This window comes from Pteropus vampyrus, unplaced genomic scaffold, assembly GCF_000151845.1.
Source record: "Pteropus vampyrus isolate Shadow unplaced genomic scaffold, Pvam_2.0 Scaffold77, whole genome shotgun sequence".
Classification (NCBI taxonomy): Eukaryota; Metazoa; Chordata; class Mammalia; order Chiroptera; family Pteropodidae; genus Pteropus; species Pteropus vampyrus.
In genome coordinates this window covers 2,775,424-2,785,088 of record NW_011888858.1, presented here as the reverse complement: position 1 = coordinate 2,785,088, position 9,665 = coordinate 2,775,424, and the positions used below count along the sequence as shown (strand labels likewise).

The 9,665-nt window shown below is 39.7% G+C and overlaps 1 pseudogene; it reads left to right on the top strand.

Annotated features, from left to right (window-relative positions):
* Positions 1–1,721: 1,721 nt before the first annotated feature.
* Positions 1,722–1,837, top strand: LOC111741395 (annotated as a pseudogene).
* Positions 1,838–9,665: the final 7,828 nt, after the last annotated feature.

Sequence of the window (9,665 nt, the reverse complement as noted above, 5' to 3'; positions counted from 1 at the left end):
TCAAACAGCTGTTCAATATCTTGATTTTCTTCTGTTACACCAGACGGATATTTGGACCCTTAATAGTTTCCCATATGCTCCTTAAATTATTTTCATAGTCTTGGCATCTTTTATCTTGCCATTCTGATTGTGTGTCCTTGGCTTTCTCGTCCTCTAGATAGGGCATTTGATCCTTTTCTTTATTCACTCTGTTTACTCCTTTGTTTATTCTATTTAATATACTTCTCATCTCAGATAATATGTTCTTCATTTCAGGCTGGTTCCCTTTTATAATTTCCATTTCCATTTTTATGATTTTTATTTCTTTGTTTCAGTTCTCACTGAAATTATCTACACTTCTCAAAAGTTCATTGAGCAACTTTATAGCCAGTATTTTGAATCCTGCATCTGTTAGATTACTTGACTCCCTTATATCTGGATCTCTGTTCTGTTCTCTCACACAGTTTCTGCTTCTTTGTCTTCCCATTTTGGCTGCCTTTCTGTGTCTGTTTCTATGTACTAAGCAAAGCTCTTAAGTCTCCCAGTCTTATAAGTGTGGATTTGTGAAGTAGGTAACCAGTGACACAGTCCTGATAGGGACTGCCGGCCAAATTTAACCAAGCCTGTGCCCCTCTGGGGCCAGAGTCAGCATGCGATCCACAAATGCTGTACTTATAGTTGCCTCAAAAGGCCACACCAGAATCCGAGGCCAGCTGCTACCAGTGTGAGTCTAGGCACTGCTCAGCAAGGAGCACTTGACCCACTGACGGTACACCTGGATGTGGCTTAGGTGGTGCCTCGAGTTGGGGGAGGCGGGGTTTCGGGGAATCTTCTGGGCGGAGTGACCTCTGTTATTCAGTTTGACATTGTCACGGCTATGGCAGTGCTGTGTATGTCCGTGAACTGGGAGTGGGGAGGGCTCAAGAGAGGAACAATGGATATCGCAGGCGCTTCTGTACAGAGCGAATCTCGCCTTGGCCCTCACTTCAACAATGTCTCCCTGTAAGTCCCTGGTGCCCCCTGAGCGCAGCTGTATCGACACTGGTGCTCAGAGCGAGCAGGTCTGTCACCGCAAAAAATCCGCTCACGGATGCAACCCCTTTAAGAGTTGTCTGCTACTGCCACTGCCGCAGGCTCCATCTCACTCAGCCTCTGGAGACCCGGCAGCCCTGGGTCCTTCCCCTTCCTACCTTCCGCTGTTGCAGGGTGATTTCTGGGACTTCTCTGTAGTTGTAAGGCTTGTTCATCTAGATCCCAGGCAATTTTTCCTTGCTGCTGCTCCTTATTACTGTCACAATTTTGACTCGGTCACCAGAGGGATGAACAGAGCCTCTATCATCTACGCCATTTTTTTTTCTTCTCCTTTTTCAATTATGTGGTCAAAGACGCATTCTAGATAAGAAGATTTCTCCTGTACCTACCTCAAAGGGATACAGCGAAAATTAAATAGGAGAATCCAGAGCCAATGTTAGATACATAATAAGCCTTCTTAAGAGGATATTAACAGTGAGATAGGCAATGAAAGCTCCAACAGAGTGACCTCAGTAAGCATACAGTAAATGTTACTTCTTAAAATTAGTAGATGTAATAACGGTCTGGTTCCATCACCTATTAGTGGGACATCCATACCAAGTCATTTTAAAAAAGTGTGCTTGTACGTGGTTTCATAGTGTAGTGGTTAGTACGTCTGCTTTACACGCAGAAGGTCCTGGGCTCGCGCCCCAGTGGAGCCACAGTCCATTGTCTACAGCCATGCCACCCTGAACAAGCTCGATGTCTGATCTCGGAAGCGAAGCAGGGTTGGGCCTGGTTAGTACTTGGGTGGGAGACCACCTAGGAAGACCAGGTGCTGTAGGCATAAATAAAAAAAAAAAAAATAAAAGGTGTGCCAATAGAATGAAAGACAAAGAAAGATTGAATATATTCGCTTCCTAGGGCTGCCATAACCAAGTACCACAAATTGGGTGGCTTAAACAACAGAAATTTATTGTCTCACTGTTCTGGAGGCTGGAAGTCCAAGATCAAGGTATCGGCAATATTGGTTTCTTCTGAGGCCTGTGAGGAAAAAATTTGTTCCATCTCCCCATGGCTTGTGGAAGGCCATCTTCTCCTGGTATCTTCACATCGTCTTCCCTCTGTGTATGCATCTGGGTCCATTTCCTGTTTTTATGAGGACTACAGACATATTGGATTAGAGCCCACTATTCTGACCTAATTTTAACTTGATTACTTCTATAAAGACCCTATCTCCAAATAAGGTCTCATTCTGAGGTGCTGGTGGTTAGGAATTTAACATATTAATTCGCAGAGGGTAGGGTGGTGGGACATAATTCAACCCCTAACACTGATGAACAGATTGGAGGCTTAAGAAGACATGACAACTAAATGCAATGTGGGATCCTGGATTGAATCCTGGAACAGAAAAAGGATATTGGTATAAAAACTGGAGGAATCTGAATAAGGTTTGTAATTTAGTTAGTGATATTATACTAAGGTTAATTTCTTATTTTTGGTAATTGTACCATGGTTATGTAAGATGTTAGCATTGGGGGAAGCTGGGCAAATAGTATGTGGGAGGTCTCTGTACTATCTTTGCAATTGTTCCGTAAGGTTAATGTTTTTTTCTGAAACTAAGATTTTTAGACCTATTTCAGTTGATTTCTATGAAGTAGCTAAAAGGTGAAGTCCATTATATATACAAACAATATCAAAATATGAAAAAATGAGTTAGTTGCATCTCACTCTCTGAAACTGTCACCTAGTTATCTAGTTGTGTTGAAAATGAAAATGCCCTCTAATTGAGGACAAGTAAAAACACTTTTTTGTCAAAGCAGGCAGTTCAAATGATGATAGACTAGGAAAAAACCTCATACATCCTGTCAAGTCTTGTATTGTCCTTTCCAACTAATAAAACCTATCCATGTAGCTCATGTGTTTGCTCCTCACATAAAAAGTTCAGAGTGTGTTTAACAAAAGTGACCACTTCCTGTATTGGAGTGATGTCTTTATAAAGAGAATTAAGATAGTATCTTATTCACCTTTGGATTAAACACAGGAGGTACTCGAGATATGAGTATTTATTTTCTTGACATGTAATGCTTATAAAGGAAATTTGACTTTTTAGGTACTTATTTGAAAACCGGATTACATTAGCCTTATTTTATTTTTCTCTCCTCTCCCCTTTGCCTTCAGTGTCTTTTCCCCTCACTCTTTTTAAGTTTAACTCTATACTCTTTCCTTATATCTTTTTTTTCTTTTACTGCTCTTTTATCTTAGCTACCGCAAGCAGTTCGAAATTCTTAAGGCCTAGTTGCCAAGACTGGCAGTCACTCATACAGGTATTCAGGTTGTGTGCCACACAAGAGGACCGCATCTAAAGAAAAATCATTCCTCTTACAGTCATAAATTAATTTAGAAGACAATTTACAGGTGCAATCTACAATTCCAGGCCAGCAAGCTGATTTCTGGAGCAGTGTGAAAGAGCTCTGTAGGATTAACTCAGAACATAGCCCCTCCACGTACTCTGAAGACTGATGGCTACCCGGCCAGCAGCCAGGTAAGGCAGTGCACAAAGAGCTTTCAGAAGTGCCTACTCCCAAGGACGTTTCCTGATGCTCCCACGGACGTTATCTGCTCCTGTAACCAAGCAGCACATCTCGCTCTCATCCGTCTGAGAGGGCAAATGTTCCCCTTGTGAGATTGCCCCTCCCTCTGCTTGTGGGCACAAAAAACTCTGCTTGCTCTTGGTCAGCAGCAGTCTTTTCCTGCAGCTCCGACCAGATGCTGCTGAAGCTTCCCTGCCTCATGAGTAATAAACGGCATTTCTCTCTCCTCCGGTCTTCCTGGTAGTTTTTCCAGAATATCCAAACCCAGGTGCAAGTTCCAGGCCTGGAGTTCCTGTGTAACAAGCTCCCTCCCTCATAACCCTCATCTGCACTCATGGAGAATACCTATGAATATTCTCATTCTAGCAATTGTTCACACTCCCTATTGACTATATTCTGAGCATGTCTTTGTTATCAGCTGGCTATTTTCACAATAATGCCATATAATAAACAACTATAAGTCTGAGTGGCTTAAAAACAAGAATTTAGCTCTTGCTCATACATCTTTAGGTTTACTAGAATATGGCCGATCTTAGCTGGCTGGACTGAGCTGCACTGGGCTCCAAGCTTCAGGTTTGCTTCACATCTCTCTTCCTTCTTGGACAAACAACTTTCCAGAACTTTTTCTTTTTGTGATCAAAAACAGGAACACAAAGGGCAAGTCTAATTGTGCAAGCATATTTCAAACTTCTGCTCACATCATATCTATCCATTAGTCAAAGCAAGTCACTAGGCTAAGACCAAGTTCAAATGGCAGGGAAATATACTCCACACACCACGAGGTTATATTAAGAATGTGAAAGTGTAATAGAAATATTGAGGAAGAATAGAGACCAATAACTCAATGTAACAAACTCCTCATGTTGCTTTTCTTGCTCACCTGCTACTCTCAGAAACCCGAGTCCTTCTGACTTTGTTTTCTCACCTAGATGGAGGTTGGGAGGATGGCTGGTAGCAAGGAATGCATTCTGCCTGCCTGGGCTCTGGGAATCTCCTTTAGGGAGAGTTATATGCTACCTAAAATTTTATTTATTTATTTTTACTTTTAAAAAGATAAAAAGGCAGGCTTCATTAAAAGTTCATACCAAAGCATTGCATAGACAAGGAAGTCCAGAGTGGATATTCCCAATGGTCATCACTTTCATTCCAAGATCCTTGAAGGCATGGTGAAAGGTAGTTCATCTTTGAGTTCCTCATGGCACATATTACAGTGCCTGCCACAACAGACGTTTTATAAACATAAAAGTTAGATTTTATTTGGAAGACCAGATTTATTTTTTTGTAACAAGGAGACCTAAATTTTAAAGGTATTTCTTTGATTCATAGTTGTCTTACTTCACATTTGCAAATGATACACATTTTTTTTTATCCTTAAGCCAGTAGCCAATGAGTACATGATCCTGCAACTCCATTGACTTATTAACCTTGACAGCTGGTTAGTGGGAGAAGCTTGAAAACTTTCAATTCTTGGGTTAGCGAAGCCAAGTCTGGATAAAGAGAACTGATAGACACTCTGCCCACTTGTTTCCCTGGCCTCTGAAAGCAGCTTATTTATGATGTGAGAGCAGCCTTTTTTCCCTTCTTGGGGAAGTATGAGCCAGGAAATTATGAATTAATATAATTATTTCCCAGATATTGTAGGGGTGCTTAAAGAAACAAATATTTTTTTATCTCATGTAATATTTTTCAATCATCTAATTCTCTAGTGATGTTTTAGGCTGGATAATTCTTTGTTGTGGAGGGTTGTCCTGTGTATTGCAGTTTGTTTAGCAGTGTCTCTGTCATCTACTCTAAATGCTTGTAGAACTCTCTCAGTAATGAGAATCAAAAATGTCTCCAGACATTACCAAATGTCCTCTGGGAGTCAAAATCACCCCCAGTTGAAAACCACTGAATGAGATTAACTCAAAAAGAATTGCAGAACTGGCCAACATGTACCAACAGGAACCAAGAGAAAATTGTGAGAGTGAATATTTAGTGTTAAACCAGAGGAATCAGGTTATAAAGCTGGATGGGGGTGAACTTATGACGTGAGGCCATTTACCTATGATTCTGGATTTAATGTTTCGGCAAGGACATCTGGAGTCAGTCCTAATACACAGCCTTGGTGTTTCCTTAATACTCGGGTGTGACCTGTGCTAAATGAGACTTCACAATAATTTTGAATGAGCATTGAGAAAGAAATTAGAAGATTTAGAGAAGCAGGAATGTTAGAGTGAATTTATTATGTGAGACTAAAACCCACCATTAGAATATGTTTCCCCAAGTAAATGACTGCACAAACATATAAGCCTTTGTTTCAGCCTCTAGTTTTGGAAGAATCTAGGAGGAAAAAGGAGAGAGGAGAATTTAATTTTATACATGTAAGTTTGAGATGCTTAACAGACATCCAGGTGGAAATGTTGGGGAGACAGTAGATACACAAATCTGGAGTTCAAGGAAGAAGTCCAAGCTTCTGAAATGCCATTCACTTCCAACTTTGAAGAGGGATGTAAACAAAGTTAAAAGCATATAGAGGACACAATAGCACATGCAATTGTTATGTAAAGAGTTTCCACAATAAGCATTATGGGACCAAACAGGAAGAACCTAAGGGGTCTTTATAAAAGTAGGACTAGAAACAGATCTCTCTCTTAAAAGAGAAATTACTCAATGAAACTGTAAAGCATTCCAAGTATATCGGAATTAGAAGACTTTCTAGAGTATATTTATCTCAGTAGCAAAGTGGTCCCTACTATTTCTGCAGATTTTTCCACCAAATTATATCTTTAGATAAACATTGAAAGACCCTTTGCACAGCTCATTTGTCTCTCTCAGTGAATCCATCCCCGATAGAGTGAGTTACTTACTACCTCTTTTGCATTTCCATGGTACTTAGTCTCTTTTCTATACCTTTGTTGTTGGGCTTACCTCACTAGACTGTAATTTATCCATCTACTTAATTCTGTCTCCCCAATGAGAGTGCACACTCTTCTGAGTGGGAGCCCTCTGTCTCTAGCTCTAGCACCTAACACAATGCCTGTTTGCCAAATAAATGAATGCATGCATGAATGGATCCCTGCTGAATCCTTGCAAAACAAAACAAAAAAAAACAGTTTTGAGCAGGAGCAAAGAAATCGCTCCTTTGAATTCCCAGTACACTTATCTGTCCTGTCGCTTACTTTGTTTTACTTTATATGTTTTGTATGTATATTTTGTTTAGCCCTACCATACTGTGAACTTCTTCATGTCTGAATCGCCTCTGCACTTCCATCAAATTGCCTGGAATAAAACAGATGCCAATTGGAATGAGGCGTAGAGACGGAATAAGGAATAAATGAATCACTTGCTTTGCAACCAGCAACATTGGCATCACCTGTGCTTCTCAAACTTAACTGTGCACAGGCGTCATCTTGTTAACATTTAATCGGATCTTGTCTTAAATGAGTTGCTGAAAATATCTGAATAAATAAATAACGGTTCTAGAGAAAGGCTCACCTGCTACTCTCAGAAACCCGAGTCCTTCTGACTTTGTTTTCTCACCTAGATGGAGGTTGGGAGGATGGCTGGTAGCAAGGAATGCATTCTGCCTGCCTGGGCTCTGGGAATCTCCTTTAGGGAGAGTTATATGCCACCTAAAATTTTATTTATTTATTTTTACTTTTAAAAAGATAAAAAGGCAGGCTTCATTAAAAGTTCATGCCAAAGCATTGCATAGACAAGGAAGTCCAGAGTGGATATTCCCAATGGTCATCACTTTCATTCCAAGATCCTTGAAGGCATGGTGAAAGGTAGTTCATCTTTGAGTTCCTCATGGCACATATTACAGTGCCTGCCACAACAGACGTTTTATAAACATAAAAGTTAGATTTTATTTGGAAGACCAGATTTATTTTTTTGTAACAAGGAGACCTAAATTTTAAAGGTATTTCTTTGATTCATAGTTGTCTTACTTCACATTTGCAAATGATATACATTTTTTTTATCCTTAAGCCAGTAGCCAATGAGTACATGATCCTGCAACTCCATTGACTTATTAATCTTGACAGCTGGTTAGTGGGAGAAGCTTGAAAACTTTCAATTCTTGGGTTAGCGAAGCCAAGTCTGGATAAAGAGAACTGATAGACACTCTGCCCACTTGTTTCCCCGGCCTCTGAAAGCAGCTTATTTATGATGTGAGAGCAGCCTTTTTTCCCTTCTTGGGGAAGTATGAGCCAGGAAATTATGAATTAATATAATTATTTCCCAGATATTGTAGGGGTGCTTAAAGAAACAAACATTTTTTTATCTCATGTAATATTTTTCAATCATCTAATTCTCTAGTGATGTTTTAGGCTGGATAATTCTTTGTTGTGGAGGGTTGTCCTGTGTATTGCAGTTTGTTTAGCAGTGTCTCTGTCATCTACTCTAAATGCTTGTAGAACTCTCTCAGTAATGAGAATCAAAAATGTCTCCAGACATTACCAAATGTCCTCTGGGAGTCAAAATCACCCCCAGTTGAAAACCACTGAATGAGATTAACTCAAAAAGAATTGCAGAACTGGCCAACATGTACCAACAGGAACCAAGAGAAAATTGTGAGAGTGAATATTTAGTGTTAAACCAGAGGAATCAGGTTATAAAGCTGGATGGGGGTGAACTTATGACGTGAGGCCATTTACCTATGATTCTGGATTTAATGTTTCGGCAAGGACATCTGGAGTCAGTCCTAATACACAGCCTTGGTGTTTCCTTAATACTCGGGTGTGACCTGTGCTAAATGAGACTTCACAATAATTTTGAATGAGCATTGAGAAAGAAATTAGAAGATTTAGAGAAGCAGGAATGTTAGAGTGAATTTATTATGTGAGACTAAAACCCACCATTAGAATATGTTTCCCCAAGTAAATGACTGCACAAACATATAAGCCTTTGTTTCAGCCTCTAGTTTTGGAAGAATCTAGGAGGAAAAAGGAGAGAGGAGAATTTAATTTTATACATGTAAGTTTGAGATGCTTAACAGACATCCAGGTGGAAATGTTGGGGAGACAGTAGATACACAAATCTGGAGTTCAAGGAAGAAGTCCAAGCTTCTGAAATGCCATTCACTTCCAACTTTGAAGAGGGATGTAAACAAAGTTAAAAGCATATAGAGGACACAATAGCACATGCAATTGTTATGTAAAGAGTTTCCACAATAAGCATTATGGGACCAAACAGGAAGAACCTAAGGGGTCTTTATAAAAGTAGGACTAGAAACAGATCTCTCTCTTAAAAGAGAAATTACTCAATGAAACTGTAAAGCATTCCAAGTATATCGGAATTAGAAGACTTTCTAGAGTATATTTATCTCAGTAGCAAAGTGGTCCCTACTATTTCTGCAGATTTTTCCACCAAATTATATCTTTAGATAAACATTGAAAGCCCCTTTGCACAGCTCATTTGTCTCTCTCAGTGAATCCATCCCCGATAGAGTGAGTTACTTACTACCTCTTTTGCATTTCCCTGGTACTTAGTCTCTTTTCTATACCTTTGTTGTTGGGCTTACCTCACTAGACTGTAATTTATCCATCTACTTAATTCTGTCTCCCCAATGAGAGTGCACATTCTTCTGAGTGGGAGCCCTCTGTCTCTAGCTCCAGCACCTAACACAATGCCTGTTTGCCAAATAAATGAATGCATGCATGAATGGATCCCTGCTGAATCCTTGCAAAACAAAATAAAAAAAAAAAACAGTTTTGAGCAGGAGCAAAGAAATCGCTCCTTTGAATTCCCAGTACACTTATCTGTCCTGTCGCTTACTTTGTTTTACTTTATATGTTTTGTATGTATATTTTGTTTAGCCCTACCATACTGTGAACTTCTTCATGTCTGAATCGCCTCTGCACTTCCATCAAATTGCCTGGAATAAAACAGATGCCAATTGGAATGAGGCGTAGAGACGGAATAAGGAATAAATGAATCACTTGCTTTGCAACCAGCAACATTGGCATCACCTGTGCTTCTCAAACTTAACTGTGCACAGGCGTCATCTTGTTAACATTTAATCGGATCTTGTCTTAAATGAGTTGCTGAAAATATCTGAATAAATAAATAACGGTTCTAGAGAAAGTGGTATCGTAC